Source organism: Mustela erminea, chromosome 4 (assembly GCF_009829155.1).
Source record: "Mustela erminea isolate mMusErm1 chromosome 4, mMusErm1.Pri, whole genome shotgun sequence".
NCBI lineage: Eukaryota > Metazoa > Chordata > Mammalia > Carnivora > Mustelidae > Mustela > Mustela erminea.
The window spans coordinates 125323884-125348317 of record NC_045617.1 but is presented as its reverse complement, the minus strand read 5'-3'; the positions used below and the strand labels follow the sequence as shown (position 1 = coordinate 125348317).

Here is a 24434-nt window from a genome sequence, read left to right as displayed (position 1 = left end):
TCTGGTCCCTTGACCTCAGAGGCCATAGCCTTAAGAAGAAGGATGACTGCCCAACCTGTATTCAGCTGAGATATGAAAGAAGAATAAAGTATTGTTAAGTAAGATATGTGGGGTTTATTTGTTACTGCCTCATAACCTAGTCCAACTTGTTTAATCCATATGTTTAAGATAAAGAGAATTTCTCCACTGAAAAAGCTAATGTTAAATTCATGACAAATTTTCTAATCATTGTCATAGAATCCAAAGAATACAGATGCTATTTATTTTAGTTTCAGCCGTAGATGGGAAACTTTTGAAAGCAGACTTTACATCTAGAGAAGGTTGTCAGTTGGAGGCAGGAATATGGCTTAAATGGAATCTCCTGGAGAACACTTTCAAACCCCCATTTCCATTCCATCCTAATCCTCTTACCCTCTAAATTTAGATTAACTTTGTTTTCTACATCCTTTTAAGAACCACAAATTAGAGAAAGAAAATATTCTGTAAACATAGGAATGGTGTTCCAATTAACTGTCCTTTCATTCTATCCTTTTCATTGTTTCCATTTTTAAAAAAAATTTGTGTTAAAAATATGTATGGGGGAAGCCAAGGAGGCAGACAGTAGATTAGGGTCAGAACTACGGAAGGAGCTGAAGGGGATACCTGCCAGGTCAAGGAGAGGAGGTGATGAGAAGGGGGCCAGGATGGGGAGCACAGAGAAGGTGACTAATGTGGACACGGTTACATACAAGGCATGTGCAAAGTTAGTAAATAAATATACTAAGGGTGATGAGAGCTTTCTCAGTACTGAAGAAAGTAATTATCAAAATGGAAACTGAGAAGGAAAGCATAAGCCCTCAACTTTTGAACTAGAGGTGGAGCACCTGTGTGAAATCATAGTTTTTAATATGTAATTAGACATAGAGATATGTATTGTGTGTAGAGGATTTGGATATACGTTTCCTAGCTCTCTTTGCTAAGAAGACCTATGAGAAATCATACCACAGTGGCACTGAGTGTATCTTGTACCCAGATTTTAACTGCTAAACAACATTCTCTACTAGAAGGATGGAGGGTTTCTTGTAGAAATTGTTGATTTCAGGCTCAGACATGGTAAGTATAAGGCAGGCCTGGAATATCTTCTCCTATCAGAAAACAAAGAAGTACTCCAAAATGGGATATGTGATGAAGATACAGGAACCAGGCAGAAGGGCTCCCACTGGCTGAACCTTGGATAATCTGAGCATCAAAATAAATCATGATAGCAACAGATTATAAGTCACTGAATAAAATTGGAATCTGAGTTTATTCTTATACAAATAAGTAAATATGTAAGAGATGGGGAGGTAAAAGTTCTTCTTCACAGTAGAATGCAACTATGAAAGGTAGAAGGAAATATGACATTAGGAAATCCCCGCTTAGCAACCCAAATGGTAATAATTGAATTAAGCCCGAATCACCAATTGATGCTGAAACTAGTGGATGGACATTTCATAAAGCACAGGTTGTTGCCTATTCTCAAAGTATTTCACTACAGAATGCTCACAAATTATACAAGAGAAAACAGAGTGGAGAAACCTGGAAGACCCCAAACCAAGTGGCCAGAGTTGCCATCAGTGGTGATTAAACTCAGGCAGGTCTTGCATCTTCTGAGATGAGTCACTGAAAAGGACACTGATCACTTCTCTGGGATTCCTGCCCAAAATTCATGACTCCAACCCAATCACAAGAAAGTGCCAAATTTGTGGAACACTTTACAGAATAACTGGCTGTTTTCTTAAAAACTGAAGAAAAATAGGACCATGGTGGTAGCTGAGTGAAATGCATTGTCTTCAGTTAGATCCTGAACCACATCTTCCTTTTCTCTCTTCTTGTCTCCTCTCCTTTCCCCTCAGCTCCCCTCCCCCCCCTTTCCTTTCCATTAAGAACATCACTGGAATGAACAGTGAGATTTCAGTGAGCTCTATGGGTTAGAGCACATTAGTGTTAATTTTTATTCTTTCCCTTTTTGTTATTATGGTAGAAAATCTGTAACATAAAATTTATCATCTTAACCATTTCTAAGTGTACAGTTCAGTAGTGTTAAGTAGATTTTTATTCATGTTAATCTCTTGATTTGGGTGCTTGTATGGTGGTTGTAGGAAATTCTCTTCTTTGCCTTTAGGAAACATGTATTTTGGGGGTAAAAAATATACACACACATATAATATAAATTTACATATCATAAATTTACATTTATACTATAAATATAAACATATATATACACAGAAGAGAAAATGATAAAGCAAATGTGGTGATATAATGATTGGACACTCTAGGTACAGAGTATACTGTGTTCTTCCTCAGTTACATTCCTATGCACTAACCTTTCTGGAACCCATGTGTATAGGCAAAGTCTCTCTCATTCACCCTTTGTGAGTCTGGGTCTCTGAAAAAAAAATATTGCTGAATAGTAAAATGGAAAAAGATGAACAGAAAACAGAAAACAGAAACTAGTGTCCCTAATAGCCATGAAGAAAATAAAATTCTCTATTATTAGTGGGTCCCAGGTTTCCCTCAGCCTCTCAGAACTTGTGGCTTCTGCTCTGAATGTTCTCCTCCTCCAGCCTTTCCCCCTCCCAGCCTGACATTTCCTTCTTTGAAGTCTTATAGCAACAAGAGTGATTCTAGATTGTGTTGAGATTTTGTGTTGTTTTCTGTGCAGGGTTCACAGAAGCAACGTTTTAGCTTGTTGTTTTTTTTTTTCTTTTTCTTTTTCCATTGTGGTAGAATACACATAACATGAAATATAGCATTTTAATCATGTTTAAGTGTACAGTTCAGTGGCATTCAGTACACTTGCATTGCTGTGCACCCATGACCATCATCCATCCAAAGGGCTCTTTTCATCATCCCAAACTGAAAGTCTGTACTCACTAACTCTCCAGTCTTTGTCCCACTACTCCTGGCAACCACCTTCTTACTTTCTGTCTCCATGAATTTCACGACTCCGAAACCTCATGTAAGTGAATCTTTGTCTTGTTGTGATTGGCTTATTTTTTAATGTCGTTTCTTCAAGGTTTATCCATGTTGTAGCATGTGTTGGAATTTTCTTCCTTTTATAAGGCTGAATCGTATTTTACTGTATGTACACACCACATTATGCTTATCCATTCATCTATTGATGAACACTTGGGTTGTTTCTACCTTTTGGCTTCTGGCAATAATGTTGCTATGAATATGGGTGTAAAATCTTTCTTTGAGACCCTGTTTTTCATTATTTTGGGTATACACCCAGCCATGGAATTGTTGGCATATGGCAATTCTGTGTTTAACATTTTGAGTAATTGCAAGATCATTTTCCACAATGGATGTACTATTTTACATCCCCATCAACAGTGCACAAGTGTTCCAAAGAGTTTTGGTTTCTACCTCCTTCATGTCCCCTAATTAATAGGCTCACAGTGGTAAACATTTTGATATTACAGTATTTAAATGAAGAGGCTCCTTATAATATCATCACACTGTGTTTTCTGTCCTCTGACCAACACCACAACATGTGAATATATAATTATGCCTTGTGTGCTGAGGAGCTCACCCCTACCATACCATCTTTCTTGGACTTGGAATCATAGAGTATGAGTGTTGAAAGAAAACCCAGTATCAGTTATGATGAACAAATAAGTCTCTTTTTCAAACCTCTTCTGTTTATATTATTCAGACCTGTATGTAAAGGGCTTTCAGGGTATGTGAAAGAATATAAAAACATTGCAAAGCCTATTTATTTATTTATTTATTTTAACAATTTTATTTATTTATTTGCTGGAGATAGTGAGAGAGAAAGAGAGAGCACAAGCAATGGGAGCAGCAGGCAGAGGGAGAAGAAGAAGCAGGCTCCCAGCTGAGCAGGGAGCCAGATGCAGTTCTCATGTCAGGACTCTGGTGTCATGACCTGACCTAAAGAAGGCTTAACCCACTGAGCCACCCAGGCACTCTTGCAAAGCTTATTTAAAGCATATTTTTAAATATTCTAAAGCAATGATGTGTGGGCTCCTGAAAGGTCTCAGACAAACAGAAAGGTAAGAAAAGGCATTAAAGAAATCTTCATCTTTTTATAGAACAGAAGAAAAATCTATCAGGAGATTTTTAATGTTTGCTATTCAGAATGGCATTTTCTGAATACAAATGATAAATTACCCTTTCCATAAACCCAGTCTTTAGATTAGTTTAATAAACAATATAATCTCCTTTATCCACTTCAGAAAGAAAGAGTATGCAGCCGGCAAATCCCAAGGAGATTCAGTTCTGTGGTTCTCAGATATCTAGGTGAAAGAAACAGTGATTTAGAAATTGTATCCTTCCCTCCTATTTCTATAGCTTTTGTATGCATGGTTTCCCCAGAAGCCTCCACTGCCTCCTGGGGGATTATGGGAACAGATGCTAGACTGACATGGGTTGCAGCCTACATTTTAATTCCTTAAATTGCTTGATCCACCCATGAGGCTACATATCTACATTTCAGAGAGCAGTTAAGTCACCACTGGTTTGTTATTTCATGTAGTTCCTTACAGAGTGGGATGTGTCAGGGAAGCACTGAGGGACAGACTAGGGTGAAGGTAGGGTTTAAAGGTTTGGAGTGGAGCAACATTAGGGCTTAAATGAAGACTGCTTTGGTTAGCTTTTTGTAATATAGGAAGGCTGATGCAGGTCCAGAAAGCCTGGTGCTTATCCCAGCAGGGATAGCAGGAAGACCTAGGAGCAGGTTTTCAACCCGAGTTGCACAATCAATTGTCTGGAAAGCTTTTAAATATCCAGATTTCCAGGCTACAGTCAAGACTAATTTAATTTAAAAAAAAAAAAAAGAAGGATCTTTAGGGTCAGAACCCAGTTATCTGTGCTCCTAAAAATTCCTAGACGAGTCTTGTACACATCTGTGCACATCAAATTTGGGAGCCATTGCGCTAAGAAGTTCACACTCACTTATCACTGGCAAAAAAAAAAAAAAATAATTTTCAGGAAATTATTAAAGAAAAATAATAAATGACTTTTTAAAAATGTACATCATTTTTTTAAAGATTTTATTTATTATTTGACAGAGAGAGAGATCACAAGCAGGCAGAGAGGCAGGCGGTGGGGTGGGGAAACAGGCTCCCTGTCAAGCAGAGAGCCTGATGTGGGGCTCAATCCCAGGACCCTGAGATCATCACCTGAGATGAAGGCAGAGGTTTAACCCACTGAGTACCCAGGTGCCTCTAAAATGTCCATCTTTGTAAAGAACAAAACTGGATGAATATAGAAAAAATGTTAGCACAAGTTAATTTTGCATAACAATTTGGTATTACGGTTGATTATCTTTTATTAAATCCCTCTTCAACTTTTTTTCCCCAAGATATATTTTTTTGTTTAAATTCAATTAATTAACATATACTGTACTATTAATTTCAGAAGTAGAGTGATTCATCAGTTCATATTACACCAGTGCTCATTTCATCACATGCCCTCCTTAATGTCCATCACCCAGTTACCCCATCCCTCCATCCAAATGCCCTCCCACAACCCTTAGTTTGTTTCCTATAGTTAAGAGTCTCTTATGGTTTGTGTCCCTCTCTGATTTTCATCTTGTTTTATTTTTCCCCTCCATTCCCTTATGCTTCTCTGTTTTCTTTCTTAAATTCCACTTATGAGGGAAACAATATTATATTTGCCTTTCTCTGATTAACTTATTTCACTTAGCATAATAGCCTCTAGTTCCATCCACATCTTTACAAAAAACAAGGTTTCAATTTTTTTTGATGGCTGAGTAATATCCCATAAATATACATATACATATGTATATTATCTTGATTATCCACTCATTTGTTGATGGACATCCTGGCTCTTTCCATAGTCTGGATATTGCTGCTATAAAGACTGGTGTGCAAGTGCCCCTTCAAGTCAATACACTTGTATCTTAAATTAAAACCTAGTAGTGCAATTGCTGGGTCATCGGGTAGCTCTATTTTTAACTTTTTGAGGAACCTCCATACTGTTTGCCAGAGTGGCTGTACCAGCTTGCATTCCCACCAACAGGAGAAGAAAGCTCCCCTTTCTCCACATCTTCACTTATATCTGTTGTTTCCCGGCTTGTTCATTTTAGCCATTCTGACTGGTGTGAGGTGGTATCTCTTTGTGGGTTTTTTAAATGGATTTTTTAAAATTTAAATTCAATTAGCCAATATATTATCATTAGTTTCAGATGGAGAGTTCAATAATTCAACAGTCACATACAACACCTAGTGCTCATCACATCACATGCCCTCACTAATGCCCATCACCCAGTTACCCTATCTCCACACCAACTGTGGGGGTGATGGACATATAAGTATAAGGTATAAGGTATAACTTATACTTAAGGTATATTGTATATTTGAGAACTTTTTTGTTTCTTGAGAAAGCCTTGGTTTGCTATGTAATTCCCTCCTTGCACTGCCTTTGCTACATCCTAAAGGTTTTGAACAGTTGTGTTTTTATTTTCATTTATTTCTATGAATTTTAAAAATTCTTCTTTAGTTTCCTCATTGACCCATCATTCTTTGGTAGGATGCTCTTTAACCTCCATGTATTTGTGTTCCTTTCAAATTTCCTCTTGTGACTGAGTTCAAGTTTCAAAGCATTATGGTCTGAAAATATACAGGGAATAATCTCAATCTTTTGGTATTAGTTGAGACCTGACTTGTGACTCAGTTTGTGATCTATTCTGGAGAATGTCCTATGAGCACTTGAGAAGAATGTGTATTCTGTTGTTTTATGGTAGAATGCTTTGTCTGTATCTATGAAGATATATCTGGTTCAATGTATCCTTCAAAGCCCTTGTTTCCTTGTTGCTTAGATGATCTGTCCATTGCAGTGAGTGTGATATTAAAGTCCACTACTATTGTATTATTATAAAGTGTTTCTTTAATTTTGTTATTAATTGGCTTATATATTTGCCTGCTTTCATATTAAGGACATAAATATTTATAATTTTAGATCTTTTTATTGGGTAGACCCCTTAATTATAATATAGTGTCTTTTTTCATTTCTTTTTACAGTCTTTGGTTTAAAATCTGATTTGCCTTGTCTGTTATAAGGATTACTACCCCAGCTTTCTTTTGATGTCCATTAGCATGATAAATGGTTCTCCACCCTCATACTTTTAATCTGGAGGTGTCTTTGGGTCTAAAATGAGTCTCTTGTAGACGCCATATGGAAGAGTCTTGCTTTTTTTTATCCAATCTGATACCCTGTGTCATTTGATTGGAGGATTTAGTCCATTTGCATTCAAAGTAATTATTGAAAGTTATGAATTTAGTGTCATTGTATTGCCTGTAAAGTCATTGTTTCTGTACATTGTATGTGTTACTTTCTGGTCTATGTTACTCTTGGGTTCTCTCTCCACTTAGAGGATCCCCTTTAATATTTCTTGCAGAACTGGTTTAGTGATCACAAATTCTTTTAGTTTCTGTTTGTCCTGGAAGCTCTTTATCTCTCGTTCTATTCTGAATAACAGCCTTCTGGATAAACTCTTCTTGGATACACTTATATTTTTCTCATTTGACACCCTGAATATATCATGCCAGTTTTTTTGGCCTGCCAAATCTCTGTGGATAGGTCTGCTGCCAGCCCTATGTTTCTACCCTTGTAGGTTATGGACCTCTTATCCCTGAGCTGCTTTCAAGATTTTCTCTTTGTCTCTGAAATTTGAAACTTCACTCTTACATGCTGAAGTGTTGACCTATTTTTATTGATTTTCAGGGGTATTCTGTCACGCTCTCCCTGCCCGCAGAGATGACACAACACACTCACGCTCTCCCTGCCCACAGAGATGACACAACACACACACAGGTCAATACACAAGCTCTTGTTTATTCCCTGGTCGATCTTTCTCCTCCCTTTCTTTCTCCTTCCCCTGCGGGGAAGTTCCCTTGCCTTATATAGGGCATAACAGCCAATCACAGAGGTGTTCACGTGAACAGGGAGTATACAGCCAATCACAGAGTTGTTCACGTGAACAGGAGGTATCTGGGGCTCGTAGGCAGTGGTGGCATAGGGTGCTCATGTGATGAGCACGAGGTCACGTGTGGCCAGGGCGGATATTTTTTAGGCTGTCCATACTGCTCCGGTGCCATCTTAGGGGCGCGACCGGCGCCATCTTGGGGGCGTGACCCCGACAGTATTCTCTGTGCCTTCTGGAATTGTATGCCTGTTTTATTCCCCAGATTAGGGAAGTTCTCACCTATGATTTCCTCAAATATACCTTCTGTCTCCTTCTCTCTCTCTCTTCTGATGGGACTCTAATTATTTTAATATTGTTTGTATTACTGTATCACTTAGCTCTCAAATTTTCCTCTTGTGATCTTTTTCTTAGTTTCTTTCTTCCTTTTTTTATTTTTAAATTTTATTCATTTATTTGAGAGAGAGGGCACAAGTGGGAGGAGAGGCAGAAAAAAGGGAGAAGCAGGCTGAGCAAGGAGCCTGATGGAGGGCTCAATCCCAGGACCCCGGGATCGTGACTTGAGCCAAAACAGCTTCTTAATCCACTGAGCCACGAGTGTACTCCTCTCAGTTGCTTTATTTGTTTATCTCTCTTTTTCTTGGTTTCTTTATTCTCCATCATTTTGTCTTCCATATCACTGATTCTCTCTTCTGCCTCATTTATCCTACCAATTAAAACCTTCATTTTTATTGCATCTCATTAAAATACTTTTTGATTAAGACCTGATTAGATTTTACTTCTTTTATTTCTCCAGAAAGGGATTCTCTAGTGTCTTCTATGCTTTTTTTCAAGCCCAGGTAGTACCTTTATAACAGTTATTCTGAACTCTGGTTCTGATATCTTACTTATATCCATACTGATTAGGTCCCTGGCAATCAGTACTGCTTCTTGTTCTCATTTTTGTGGTGAGTTCTTCCATCTTGTCATTCTTGCAAAAAGTGGTCCCTTTTTTATTTGTAGAATTGCAACAATTCTTTTCTCAGATCTATGGTTGAGTTAGCAGATGTTCAGAATGATTTGACTGCTATCTAGCTAAATTCCAGGGACCAGATGAAACTAGGGTCCACTACTCTTCTGCCATCTTCCTTAGACTCATTATGGTCAATTTTCTTTTGTTTTATTTTTGTTCTCTATATTTTCAAAAATTTCCTGAGAGCAAATCTCTAATAATTTTTTATAAAATAATACAATCTTTAAGAAATGAATAACTGGTAAATAACTTCAGACTTGCTCATAGAAAGAATGACCACATTATTTAAAGATGGAGGACACTGTCTTGTGATCTAAAGAGGTCTTGTGTATAACCAAGAAGAGCACGTAGAACAGCTCAGGGTGGGGAGCATGGAGAGCAAACTGACCTCTTGTGTTGATCTTGTTTGGGGTGCATTTCCTGTCACTACCAAGGCTAAAGCACTGTGCAGCACTCTTTACCTCCCAGACACTGGGTGATGTCACCTAGCATCATGGAGACTTTTGCTTCCAAATTTGGCATTGACTTTCCAGATGACCCCAGTAAGGTTACTAGTCCACAGACTAATTACCAGGCCCTCCTCTGGAGTCATTTGCTATGATGACATTCATAACAGTACTCTTATAGTGCCGAGTTTCTCCCCAGCAAAAACCTCTCTGTCTAAAGGATTTTATATAAAGATTTGAAAATCCTTCAGGTGTGGAATACAGAAGAACATCATGAAGAGGGATCTGCCTAGATTTATGGATGTGTATCATGAAGTCTCAGCATGTTTTTCTAATTTACTTTTTATTTTAAAGGATGTCATGGTGTAATTTTAGATATACTGCTCTTTATTGTTCTTTTTCAGCTCAAAGTAGAATCCTTGGTCTTACCTCTTTTCATGTAACTGTCCACCTTCCCACAATGAATAAAGGAAGGTCAGAGAAGCCTGTTCATGTTTATTAAATATTGATAGGGTTCAGGGAAGGCTGCCCGCAAATATGCCACTTTGCCATGTTGATTATTTTTACTTAAAGTTACTTAAGAAATAGCCAGTGCAAGGACTTTCTGACCCTCCCCTCTCCCCCTGAAAGCAGAAAACAAATTCCCTGTGTAAAGATATTGTCTTTCCAACTGGAAGGTAAAAGGCATCCTGATCACCAAAGATAGGAAATTCAGGGCTAAGAAGACCACAAAAAGAAAACTTGTTATTTCTTTACTAATTCACTACACCAAGCACAAACCCATTTGTCTTTCAATTCTTCACAGATGTATCATTTCTTAAATTTTTTATTTATTTATTTATTTTGTCTAAAAGAAATCTGTCTTCCATTGAATTCATTATTAGACCAGCCAAAGAAATTAGAGTGGGGGAAAATGGAAGTTTTCCTCCTCTACAATTTTGGTGAGCCAGCCAGGACGATGCTCACTCCAGGGCTGCTATGAGTGAGAGATCCCAGGACCTCCCACACATGCCTGCAGAAGGTAAGAATTCTTTTTTTTTTTTTTTTTTTAAGATTTTATTTATTTGACAGAGATCACAAGTAAGCAGAGAGGCAGGCAGAGAGAGAGAGACGAGGAAGCAGGCTCCCTGCTGAGCAGATAGCCCGATGTGGGACTCGATCCCAGGACCCTGAGATCATGACCTGAGCCGAAGGCAGCGGCTTAACCCACTGAGCCACCCAGGCGCCCAGAAGGTAAGAATTCTTACCACATCAGTTGGGTCTCTGCCTGCAGGGATTGTTAAAAGTGAGAGTGATGAGAGTCCTTTTCTTTTTTCCTAAATTTAAATTAACTGGAGAAAATACTTGTATAAATTATTTCCTTGGGCATATCAATTTTGGTAAAAATTTGTTTGCTATTGGTGCAAATTTGTTTGTTTGATTTGTTTTGTTTTGTCTTCTTTTGTCTACTTTATGACCTGCTAGCCTCTGCCAGCAAGAGGATGCATATGCATCTGGTAGGTAGCTAAATAGGCTACAGGTCTAAGCTTAGAGAATCTTTACCAAAAAAAAAAAAAAAAAAAAAAAAAAAAAAAAGGTGAACTTTGGCTTGTTAAGTCATCCTATTCTGTTCCAAAGCGGATAGGAACACAGGATTCCCCATGTTTTGAAGCAGTTATTTTAAATGGGGGCCCCTCATAATTATCATCTGTGTTTTCTTAGGCTACATGTCTGGATCTTGTGAGGGCTACAATTTCTGTACTCTCTTGTAGGATACCTCTTGTATCCTTGGTTAAGCCATAAAAAAACTTAATGGCTTGAGTTGCTACTGAGATTAATATATCATCCTATTTGTTAATGGCTAAATGATAGATCCTTTGAATTGCCCTATTAAAAAAATTTTTTTTAGAGATCTCTCATCCTCAACAGTTGTCTTTTTGGTATATAAAAAGACCAAATTAAAAAGTGGATACAAGGAAGTATAACAGCTAGCCTTAGGGATTCCCTTAACAAGATGAAAGAACAGCAATTAAACTTTAAAGTCACAACAAACATAAATTCCTCTTCTTAAAATCCAGCCCCATTCTCTCAGTAAATTACCTTAACTCCTAAAACTCCTCCACCTTCCCCAGAAAATCCCTTAAACACCCAATTGCCTTTTTTAGTGTTCTTTTTCCTATAAGCAGTCTAATCCCTGGGCCTGGTGTATACAGTTACTCATGTAAATGCTAAAAACCAAGAAGTAAATTTAGCAAGAGCACTTCGGATGAACAATAAAACTTATTTTGCTGGCCCTATAATCAAACTCTACCAGCTTCAAGCCTTCCTATGAAACGTTCTTTGCAGATATATTCTAGAACCGGCAAGTCTTTTAAATAACTTAAATTATAAATTATATCTGCACTTTCAGAAGAGCCTACAAAACAAACAAACAAACAAAAACCAAAAGCAAACCAAACCAACAAACAAAAAATTTGAAACGGAGAGAGATTAACAGAGAGAGAAGAGAGGGAGAGAAACCAATTTACATTCTTTCTCTGTCCCTTGAAGATGCAGATCTTACCATTAAAATATAAATGCCCTAGGAGGTAACTAAAACCCTTGAAGATAAAAAAAGGTGGGGGAACCTTGAAATATACAAAATGCTAGAAAGGCTCTCTAGCCTAAATTCTAGACCATATTGTCCTTAAGATTACTTGGCAAGAAGAAATCTTCAAAGTCTCCTTTAGTGTTAGCAAAAACACTTTTAACTAGGTAACCTTAACTTGTTCCATCTGCCGAAGAAACAATTATTTATAAACTAGAAAATGTGTATTGCACCTGATTCTTAGCTCATGTTTCAGGGTAAAAGCTATGAGATCTCTGTTTAAGTCTGCCTGTATGTTTATTTATGTCCATATATAGGTATAGGTATGTTATAGATATGATATTTTTCTACCTCTGGATAGTATTGCAAAAATTAACTTGTAAAAAAGTTCTTTTTAACTGGCCTAAAAATAAGCATTTATGAATTAAGTATTTTAAAACTCTCCGAAATGTAAAAACTAACTCAAATGTTTTTCGAGTTTACCTCATCAAGGATAATTTTCAGTAAATGAAAGCTACGTTAAGTTTGTTGATTTAATTAAATAGAAATGTCTTCAGAAGTACCAGGATTAAATGTGGTGCAAACATGCAACTTTTATTCTGGCTAGGCTTCCTGACAGTCACATGAACGCATATTATCTCTATTACAGAATTTATCAGCCAGAAAAATAACTTAAAATGATGACTAGCCACTTCAACATCTTGTGAAATTTCCATGAGTAATCGAAGTATGATTGTAAAGAACAGGTAAATTAAATAGATGTAAGTGGGATAAGAATTTTTATGTGAACTTTTCAGTAATGATTGATGGAATATCTATTTAAAAAATAGTCACCCAAATCTCTTTGGTGACTTCACTCTGAAGAGTTTTCTAAATTAAATTAAATGATGGATAGTTATTAAATATTTAAATCATTTCCAAATAAGATAAAATACTAAAATGTCAATTACTGAGCATAGGCTTATTCACTTTTCTTTCTTTTGTAGAGGAACTAGTGGCCATTTTTCTTCTATCAGTAAATAGGCTTCGTGTCACATTTAGAAATTTACTATGAAAAACATGTTTCTAGATTATAAAAAGTATTTATAAATTTGCCAAGCCACAGAATGCTAATATAAAAGGCAGTATATAATTGTTTACTTCTTTATTTTCACTAAAAATTAAGGTTTTTTTTAAGGGTTGAAATTCTAATGTATGTAACTTAAACCACTAGAAATAATAAGGGAAACATCTCTGAATGAAGGAAAGTGGCATGCGTGTTTTCAGTCAAAGAAGGTATGAGGAATGGAATTACATTTTTGTTGAAGGAAAAGAAAGTAATTTTGTCCTAAAGAGAGGCTAATTATTTCAAAATGGGGAAGAAGAAAACCTAGGACAAAATCTGAATGTAAAAAAGAAAGTTATAGAGGGTCTGTGGAAAAAGAATCTCTGGAAAGCATTTTAATGTGTAGTCAAGCTGGCTAAGATTAAAATAAATTTAATTAAGTTAAATGAATTTTTTAATATCAAAAATAATTTGGTACAGAATTAAAATTTGATTTTCTCTCTGTTAAAAGGACAAAGTTTTCTTAGATTATTGGTCTGTTCTTAATAACAAATCTAAACAAAGGTTTTTCTTTACCTTTTAAGTAATCTACTTAGAAAACAAAGATTTTGTGTCTTACCAACTTACACACTGCTTTCATCCGGTCCTTGATTATTAAAAGTCAAGACTTCTCTACTAAAAGAGCCAAGTCAGTTTTGTTTGTTTGTTTGTTTAATAACTATATAATTTTCTGTGTTTGCCTGTGAAGTTTTTAATTGTCACTTTGTTTAAATTGGTAATGGAGTCCTAGTTCACAATGACCTATGATCCTATTTGATCAAGTCTTTTAAATCCTTTTTTGGTATTTTTGACAGACTTCCCCAAATCAAATTTTAAATGAAATCTTTTGACCTAAAAGTTGCAGGATTTTCAAAGGTTCCTGGAAAATCACACAAAAGTTTGTTTCTTCCTCCTTATTAAAAAAGAGATGTTACACTAATTAGGCTTATTTGATATGGTGTATTACATGGGAACCATAATTTTAAAAAAGTACAAGTGTAAGTATATGTGTTCTACAAATTGTATGAAATTCCTAGAAATCTAGTATGTCCTGGTTTAATGCTATCAGTGGTTATTTCAATTATTAGCTTAAAATGTCCTGTCATAGGAATAAAAAATATTTTTTGTCAATTACATTGTAGTGACCTCTCATCAGATCTTTAAGTCTTGTTTACAGATGGTTACTGTTTCGCTCTGATTCTTTCATAAAAGTGAAAATTCTTTTACAAAAGTAAAAATTTCCAGAACTAAAAAAAAAAAAAAAAAAAAAAAAAAAAAAACCTGTATTCCAACAGAACAAACAATAATTACAAAGGACTCAATGAACTGAAGAGGATAATTATTTTTATGACTTTTTGTTTGAAACATTGCTGATTTTTTAAGAAAATGTTTCCTTTTTCCAGATTTAAAGAAACCTTTTTATCTTTTCTTTTAGGCTATCCATGACTAAAAGCAATTTAGCAAAATCTACCTTTGTGAATAAAAATGAAGCATTTATCACTTTCTCCCTACTTTAAAAAAAAAAATTACTTATATATTACAGAGAGAGAGTGAACCATGGGGTGGGGGTGGGCAAAAAGAGGGGGAGACAAAAACTTTAGAAGACTCTTTAAGATTCTCACTGAGTTCAGAACCAACACAGGGCTCAATCCCAAGACCTTGAGATCATGACTGAGCTGTAACCATGTCAGACACCCAGCTGACTGCACCACACAGGAGCCCCTCTTTCTTCCTCTAGAATTCAGAAAGTCCCAGAGAATACTCTTATTTTCATGACAATATGATTATTTGCATAATTTCAATAAGAATATATTGTCCTTATAACAGGACACAGTTAGAAACATTATTTATATGATCAGAATATCATGTTTTAGGGAGACATATAGATGTGAATGGACAGCTAAGGAACTAAGGTTGACTCTATGAAGCCAATAAAGCCTCTTGGAAATATCAATCTGGTGTCTTGCATATATGTTTCCTAATAGCCTTACCAGGATAAGGAATGTAATTTCTTGGGAGTCCCAGGAACCTCAGGATAATTTGGAAACCTGAAGAAGAGAGGAATTTACCCAAATTTGTAGGCATTACTGGTAAAATCTCATGCAAGTTCTTAGCCTGGCTTCTTAGCCTGGAGAGACTTTTTACCATTTCATCTGAGATTTCTTATGAAAAGTTCAAACAAAGAAGACTTAAAAGAGCCTATGTGGTCAATTATTCTTGCTGCCCTTGAATAAATAATCAGGCTAAGTTTATTGAAACTGGACCTAATTTACCAACAAATTAGCTCACTATGGTTGTATTTAATAATGCAGGTGATTATAAGAAGAAAAAGTATGTGTTAGTAGTAACCATAATACACACTTGTGGAGATTAGATTCTAGTTCTGTGAATTGTCTTGGAAGTTTTGTTTTCTACCTGTAAACTGGTCAAATCCTTATTTTTCTTATTTCCTACAATATTTGATTATGACTCTCCAAACTTTTTAAAATTTTTCTTCCACTCTTCTGTCTTATAATTACTAAAAAAATAGTTAGACAATTCTATATAAACTTTAGGTAAATCACCACAACAGCTCCTATATGGATAATCCTCCTGACTCTTGCGTAAGACACTTGGAAAGATCAAACGGCACACAAGGAAAATCTGTCAGATGACCATTGCCTCTCTCAGTCTATGTGAAGATGCTTCAAGCCTGACATCTAAAATCCTCTTGATTCTCTAAAGAGGACATAAATGACCAACAGACATGTGAAAAAATGCTGTACATCACTCAGAATCAGGGAGGTACAAATAAAAACCACAATGAGAAACCATCTCACACCAGTCAGAATGACTAAAATTAACAACTCAGGAAACAAAGATATAGGCAAGGATGCAGAGAAAGGGGAGCCCTCTTATACTCTTTGTGGAAATTCAAGTTGGTACAGTCACTCTGAAAAAAGTATGGAGTTTCCTCAAAAAGTTAAAAATAGAGCTATCCTACAACTGATCAATTGCACACCTAGCTATTTATTCAAAGGATACAAACATAGTGGTTCAAAGGGGCACATGTACCCCAGTGTTTATAGCAGGAATGTCCACAATAGCCAAACTATGGAAAGAGCCCAGACGTCCATCAACAAATGAATGGATAAAGAAGATGTGATGTATGTATACACAAAATGGAATATTACTCAGCCATCAAAAAGAATGAAATCTTAAAGAGCTGATATCCAAGATCTATAAAGAACTTCTCAAACTCAGCACACACAAAACAGAAAAATCATGTTAAAAAATGGGCAGAAGACATGAACAGACACTTCTCCAATGAAGACATACAAAATGGCTAACAGACACATGAAAAAATATTTATCATCACTAGCCATCAGGGAGATTCAAATCAAAACCACCTTTAAATAAATACCTTACACCAGTTAGAATGGCCAAAATTAACATGACAGTAAACAACATGTGTTGGAGAGGATGTGGAGAAAGGGGAACCCTCTTACACTGTTGGTGGGAATGCAAATTGTTGCAGCCATTTTGAAAATCAGTGTGGAGATTCCTTAAAAAATTAAAAATAGAGCTTCCCTATGACCCTGCAATTGCACTACTGGTTATTTACCCCACAGATACAGATGTAGTGAACAGAAAGGCCATCTGTACCCCAATGTTCATAGCAGCAATGGCCACAGTTGCCAAACTGTGGAAAAAACCAAGATGCCCTTTAACGGATGAATGGATGAAGACGATGTGATATATAGATATATATATATATATATAGATAGATAGATAGATAGATCTATATAGATATATCCATATATACTCCATATATAGAGTATTATACCTCCATCAGAAAGGATGAATAGCCAACTTTTGTATCAACATGGATGGGACTAGAAGAGATTATGCTGAGTGAAATAAGTCAAGCAGAGAGTATCAATTATCATACGGTTTCACTTATTTGTGGAGCATAAGGAATAACACGGAGGACATGGGGAGATGGAAAGAAGGGAGCTGGGGGAAATTGGAGGGAATGATGAACCATTAGAGACTATGGACTCTAGGAACTGAGGGTTTTGGAGGCGGGGGTGGGAGGTTGGTTGAGCCTAGTGATGGGTATTGTGGAGGGCACGTATTGCATAGAGCACAGGGTGTGGTGCATACACAAGGAACTCTGGAACACTGAAAAGAAATTTAAAAAATAAATAAAAATTTTAAAAAAAGAATGAAATCTTACCATTTACAATGATGTGGATGGAACTAAAAGGGTATTGTATGAAGTGAAATAAGTCAGAAAGATAAATATCATATTGTGTCACTCATATGTGGAATTTGAGAAACAAAATGGATGAACACAGGGGAAGAGAAGGAAAAATAAAATAAGACAGAATTGGAGAGGGAGACAGACCATAAGAGACTCTTAAGTATAGGAAGCAAACTGAGAGTAGCTGGAGGGGAGTTGGGTGGAGGGATGGTTTAACTAGGTGATGGGCATTGAGGAGGGCATGCGATGTAATGAGCACTGAGTGTTATATGCAGCTGATGAATCACTAAACTCTACCTCTGAAACTAATTAAAACCTCTGAAATTAATTAAATTGAATTTTAAATTAAAAAAATTAAATAATCTTTTCAACTGCATACACTCAGAACTCAGAAACTGGTTTGTAATTTGCTCCAATCATTAACCAGTGTTTTTCTTTTGTTTCCATAGAAAGACCTCTTCCTGAATACCTGATTGTTTATACAATAGCTCAACTTTGGAAGCCCACCTCATCACTGTCTTCTAAAATGAGTCTCAACTGTTCTCAGGACTAAAAGACTTGTTCAATGAGATATAGAATAATCTACTACTCAGCTACTAACCTAATTCTGCTCTTCACAGCAATCAGCTCAGTTTCTAACATGCAAAACTCCCAGGGAAATTTCTGAGGAGGAAATTCATGGGGCTTAGCAAAGGCTGTCCCCAAATATGTTACTTTGGCATATTGATTATTTTAAATTAAAATTATTTTAGAAACAGTCAGTGCAAGGATGGTGCTCTGACCTTCCTCCAACCCCTGAAAGCAGGAAATAAATTCCTCATGTGAAGAGTGCCTTTACAGCACCTGGAGGTGGAAAGCTTTCTTAACACTTAACTTGCTACCCCAAGCCCTAACCCCTATGTCTTCTGAATTCTTCCCAAATGTATTGTTTCTTTTCTGAAAGGTATAACATCTTTCTGCTTTGGTCACTTCTGAGTCTAATATTTTGATGAACTCTTATGCATATGAATTAAATTTGTTTTTCTTTTCTTATTCTGCCTTATGTCAATTTAGTCATTAGATCAGCCAAAGAACCTAGAAGGGAAGAAAGGTAAAGTTTTCCTTCCCTATAATATTAAAATGTACCTTCAGACTTTTCTTCTTCCCAGAGCAATGACATGAAGTCAGGAATCCCAGAGGTGAATAAGCATGTCATCTTCTCCTGGTAGGCTGGCACAGCTGGCCAAGAGTAGGGTTAGTTTCCCAAGGGCAGAGAGGAATGGTAGAGGCTGAAGACTTTAAAATAAGTTTTTAAACCAAGTGTTAAAAAGAAGGTTGCAATAAAGGTAAGTTGTATCCCTCCAGCATATTTCAGGCCACTGCTTATTGCATCCAAAGCTGACTAGTCAAGATTGTATGACTTCCCAACCCCTACACCAAGCCGTAACAGCTGTGCATGATCTCATGAGGCCTGTTCTCAGAAGTGCCTCCCTCACATTTAGGACCCAAGTCTTAGGTTGCAGTACAGATTGCTGCCTCCTAAGTTCTTTGCTAGTGAGGAAAGGAAGAATTGACAGCCTTGTCCATATCACTTCTGAAAACTCCTTTATTTCCTGATCTCATTTTTCAGTTTATTTTCATTGTTTTGCCAGTTCCCATCATTGACATCTGGAATGGAGGATGAGAATAAAGAGGGAGGGAGAAACAAAAAGAAGAGGCGTCTGCCATTGCCTTGTTTGTACACTTCAAAGGATTTATTAATGAGTCTACCTATTGTCTAAGCTCCTTGTCTGTACCTAGGTTTTGCAATCTATACACCTAGGGAGATCACAGCAAACCGAAAGAGCCTTTCACAACAGGACAGAATGTCTTCCCCCACCCTTTACGGTATAATCAAAGAGGTGATTGTCATAGGCAAATAAATTTGATTTGGAGGACTCACACAACTGCTGGAACAGGTCCAGTGAAAGAGGAAAGAATGTGCATAGTTGTGGGAAGGCAAGAAGTTGGGGAAGAAGGGTTGTTCAAAGCCAAGTTAAAATTAAGTTTTATTAAGATAACCTCTCTGCATATTTGCTTACCTCTGCTGACTGCATCCTTATGCAGTGGTGAATCCAATGAGAATAATATGAATTTCCTTGTCATATTTATTCCCTTCTCCTCTTTCTACCCAGTGGTTGTTAACTGATGGGGACAATGTTGGCAACATTTGGCAATGTCTGGAGATACTTCTTGTTGTCACAACTGAGAAAAGGGGGTTGCTGCATCTAATGGGTACTGCCAAATATCCTACAATGCACAGAATAATCCCCCCCAACAAAGAATTATCTGGCCCAAAATAACAAAAGTGTCAAGGTTGAGTCCCCTGGCATTCTCTTGGCATGAATGGGATTAGAAAAGCAATGTGTATGCCCTTTGATGAAGCTTCGAGAAATGTTTTGTTGTTGCTGTTTCTGGGATATTTTACCCTCATATTCATCACCCCCACACTTACTCAGTTGTTGGACTGAGAGTCTGCCTTAAGGTCTTCTAAAACCTTAGAATTATATCACAAGTCTCATCTACAGGCTTCTTATGGGTCTTCACATTTCTTGTTATTATTCTTGTTTTATTACCTTCATGATCTATGTCTTTCTCTTCCACCTTATCTTATCTTATTTTCCCCTCTGTAAATTCTATCATTTATTTTTACTTCTTTCTTCTGCTCCGTATGATCGGAAGTCAAATCCAAATTCACAATAAAATATCACCGTAAAATATCAAAATATCCAGGCTCCTGAACCAGGGTTGAGGGGAATGCTCTGGCTGGAGTAGGAAATTTAAGAATTATATCTAAAATCATCCATCACATAATCACAGCGGATGTCTCACTATAATAGGAGATTTTTTTTTTTTTCTTTTTTGGTTACTGCTGTTAAGTCAGTAAGTAAATCACTTGATATGTAAGGCTGCCATGGACAGAGGGATGTTGTGCTACAGTTGAAACTTAATTCCTTAGAGGGAAGGGAAGAATGGGTGAGAGCCTTCTCAGGATCATGTATCATAGGTAGCTGTGAATAATTATTTAAATTAGTAATGGAAACAATTCATTAAATACTAAGGAATTCATCATAAAATTTTTTGTGAGGTTCAAGGATTCTTCATTTTAGTAATGTTATCACTAAAGTTATCATGAAGGACTCTTTGTAGTGTTCCAGCCAGCGATGTTTTCTAAAAAGCTGAACAATGGGGGGATAGCCCAAGATTGGACAATTTGGAGAGATGTACTGAGTCAGAAAAGATTTTAGATATGTGTATGCAAAGGATAGATTTGTACATTGGTGACTATGTTCAGATACAAAATAACATATTAATGAAAAAATGTTCTGAAACTCAACCCAATATCCTATATATGGAGAATGTCTGAATCATTCTTCAGTATAATTTTATAAATATCTTACCAATGAAGTGGTAATAAGAGAAAAAAATGGCTTATGAAAGCCAAGAAATTAAAAATAGAGCTACCCTATGACCCTGCAATTGCACTACTGGGTGTTTACCCCAAAGATACAGAAGTAGTGAAAAGAAGGGCCATATGTACCCCAATGTTCATAGCAGCATGGCCACAATCACCAAACTGTGGAAAGAGTCATACCCTTCTGATGAATTTGGATAAAGAAGATATGGCCATATATACAACGGAATATTATGCCTCCATCAGAAAGGATAAATACCCAAATTTTGTATCAACATGGATGGGATTGGAGGAGATTAAGCTGAGTGAAATAAGTCAAGCAGAGAAATCAATTATGATATGGTTTCACTTACTTGTGGAGCATGAGGAATAACAAGGAAGACATTAGGAGAAGGAAAGGAAAAGTGAAGTGGGCTAAATCGGAGGAGAAGATGAACCATGACAGGTTGTGGACTCAGAAACAAACTGAGAGTTTTGGAAGAGAGGGAGGTGGGGGGATGGGTGAGCCTGGTGGTGAGTATTAAGGATGACAAGTATTGCATGGAGCACTGGGTGTGGTGCATATACAATGAATCTTGGAACACTGAAAAAATTAAATTAAATTTAAAAAAAAGAATCCAAGATAATATGTAATGGATTATCCATGTGTTGAAGGAAGGTAGCCCCCACTTTCCAATTAGCATCCAGGGTGCCATGATGTCGTGTTGGACATGCACACTTTGTGATGGCAGCATGAAGATGCAGGAAATGTGACAAAGATGTCTTTAGTGAACAGAACTCAATTTGCATATATATATATTTTTGCTTGCATGTCATCCATAGAGGACAAAGGACCACAGATAAGAATATGTGCATGTTTATGCCTGTGTCTGTGTATATAGTTTTGGCTAAGCCTAAGTTAGGCTCAACTCTAGAGGGCTAAGATTTCCCATATGTCCTGGTCTAAAAAAATACCCAGAAAATTTGGCTTGAGCTACAAAATAGTAGTTAGTTATTGGATCTGTTTTCTACTAGTGCTTACTATAGCCACAGACGCCTTTTAATAATACACAAGCATTTCTGAGTTCTTACTATGTTTTGGTCACCTTGATTACCACTGAGTATACACAGGTGAATGGAACAGACATTGCCCTGTCCTAATCCTCATAAAGTAAGTAGTCACTTGGTTTCTTACTTTCTTTATCTCTCTCTTCTTTAAAAACTTCCATGAAATTCCATCCTAGTTTATGACAGAAGGCTCTGGAACTTAACAGCAAAGATATTGCAAGAGGACACCATAAAAAAACATACGGGATGTGTATCACTGGCCTAAAAATCTTTCAGCTTAAAAACTTATGAGAAGATACATTTTCCACCAAAGTGTAGAAATATGAATGATAGTCCGAGCTTAAGCATAGTACACTGTTCAGGTTCATATCCTCATGAAATAGAGGGGATGTAGTGAAATAGAGTGCATATATAGTAAAATAGACAGATGTGGAGCTATGGAATCATCTGAGAATGAACTCGTCCTTGACGGGGACAGAGCTGGTCATTTTAGTTGCATGCCAGTAACCAAGCCTCCTTCTTGGGAAGAAAGTGGTTCTGAGTACCCCTTCAGGTGGGCAGCCTACATAGGTCCAGCATGGTACTTTAAAGAGAGCCTTGTGAAAAGAGGAACTGAGACTGAAGGTGAAGACATTGTCCTCATGAAGTTACAGTGAGGTCCAGCTTAGTTATCAAGTATATAGAGGGGTGAGGAGCATAGGTTGTCTTTGGCAAAAAGGACCAAAGGGTACAAAAGGAGATTCTGCATCTTGAGGGCTGGCAGTTGTAGTAACACTGGGAGATGACACTCCTGGCTCAAATATCAGTGCCATCCCTGGGAGCAGATCTTGGTGAAGTGTTGCCTTCAAATATCTTTCTTGCAGAGACTTTATTAGGGGCTGAATTATGTCTCTCCCCTGCACTCACCTATAGAATTCATGTGTTGAATTTCTAACAATCTAGTACTTTTGGCTGTGACATATTTGTAGATGGGGTCTTTATAGAGATATTTAAGGGAAATGAAGTCACATGGCTGGGCCTTAATCCAATAGGACTGATCTTTTGAGAGGAAGTGGACATAGACATATACACTGACCAAAAGCGGACCATATGAGGATACAATATGAAGGTAGTCATCCACGAGCTAAGAAGAGAAGCCTCAGAAGAAACCAACTCTGTCAACAACTTGATCTCAGACTTCTAGCCTCCAGAACTGTAAGAAAATAAAATGTATATTATTAAAGACACACAGCCTGTGATATTTTGTTATGGCAGTTTAAGGAGACTAATACGGATCCTGATAAGAAGGTTAAAAAAGCATTACAAGACTCTTATGAGTATTCAAGAGAGAAGCTTCTGAACTTACCAAAATAAATTAGTATTTTTCAGGAGAGATTCAAGAGCAAACATAATGTAGGTGGAAATATGGGATGTTTTCAAGTACCAACAGAAGTCCAGATTCATTTTCTTTCAGAAAAATCACTTGTTTTTTTTTTTTTTTTGTTTTGTTTTTTTTTTTTTTTTTTACATTTTTGCCACAAGTCTCTCAAGTTCTTAATTAGAAAGTTGAGGTATAAGTTTTGGAAGAAAAAGATGAATTCTTGTCTGTTATTTTGCAGCTGACCTAAGTTCCTTTTGTGATCTAGTTCAAAGTTTCAAAGAGCATGGAAAACATACTTTTAACAATAATAAAACTAATAAAGTGTTGATGACTTATTTTATAGCAAGCACGGAACAAGGAATTTTGCATACATGATCTTTAATTTGGAAAACAAAAAAAACAAAAAATCCTGTAAGGCATCCCTCAATTTTAAAGGTAGAGAAACTGAGGTTCAGAGGGATCAGTTTCCTGCTCAAAGTCAAACTGAGATATATGCTGAATTGGGGCTGGTCCAGGTAAGTATAGCCTCAAAGACTGTTCTTCATACTATACCCCACTGCTTTCCAAATCACCAGCTATGGATGAGAAAGAACAGCTCCCATAGCAGTCTTCATGGTGCATGCTGTTTGGTGGTGTTTGTCAACCGGCTTGAGGCTTTAGGATGAGAAAAGTAGAGGAGAGGAAACTGAAACAGGAAGCTAATATTTTCTATTAGAACTAAAAATACACTTGACAAAACAGAACAAAGAGGCTGTCCACAAAAATGTACTGAGACTTTTATTCTAGAGATGCTGGGGACCATGGATATACTTTTGTCTTCAGCAGCAGTCTCTCCCCCAATCCCCGGAGCCATGGTCCCCATCAGTCTCAACGGCTGAGATAACAGGAAACAGATAACAAGACACTTGTTCCTCAGCTCATAGGGTTGCCTGTTATGTCATCAGAGCGTCCTGAGGAAAGGTCAGTCAAAGCTTAAGCAGCACCCACAGAGTTGAACATCTGAACTTAAAAGTCTCAGAGACCTAATCTCTTTGAAAGTAAGGGAAGTTCAATTATTTTTGAAAACTGGCAGAAGTCCAGGACTTGAGGATGTTTTCTTTCTTTTGTACAAGGCAAGAAAGCAAGGGGGAAAAGTATGTGTGTTTGGAGAAGGGAAGAAGGGGAGTTACTATTTTGGTGCCTGACAGCAAGCAAGATAGACACGCAAAGGATCCTGACCTTCCTCAAAGCTGTTGGTCAGGGGGCATGCCAGCGGCCATGGGTAGTGGCTTAAAGTGAGCTTTGCTGGGGAAGAAGGACTTGAGGTGATG

The 24434-nt window shown here is 36.9% G+C and overlaps 1 long non-coding RNA gene across 1 annotated transcript; it reads left to right on the top strand.

The window, feature by feature from the left end:
• The first annotated feature begins 7996 nt into the window (after positions 1–7996).
• Positions 7997–20673, top strand: LOC116587839. The gene is made up of 3 exons (XR_004284666.1): positions 7997–8149; positions 15413–15418; positions 20661–20673. It is a non-coding gene; the product is annotated as an uncharacterized LOC116587839 (long non-coding RNA).
• Positions 20674–24434: the final 3761 nt, after the last annotated feature.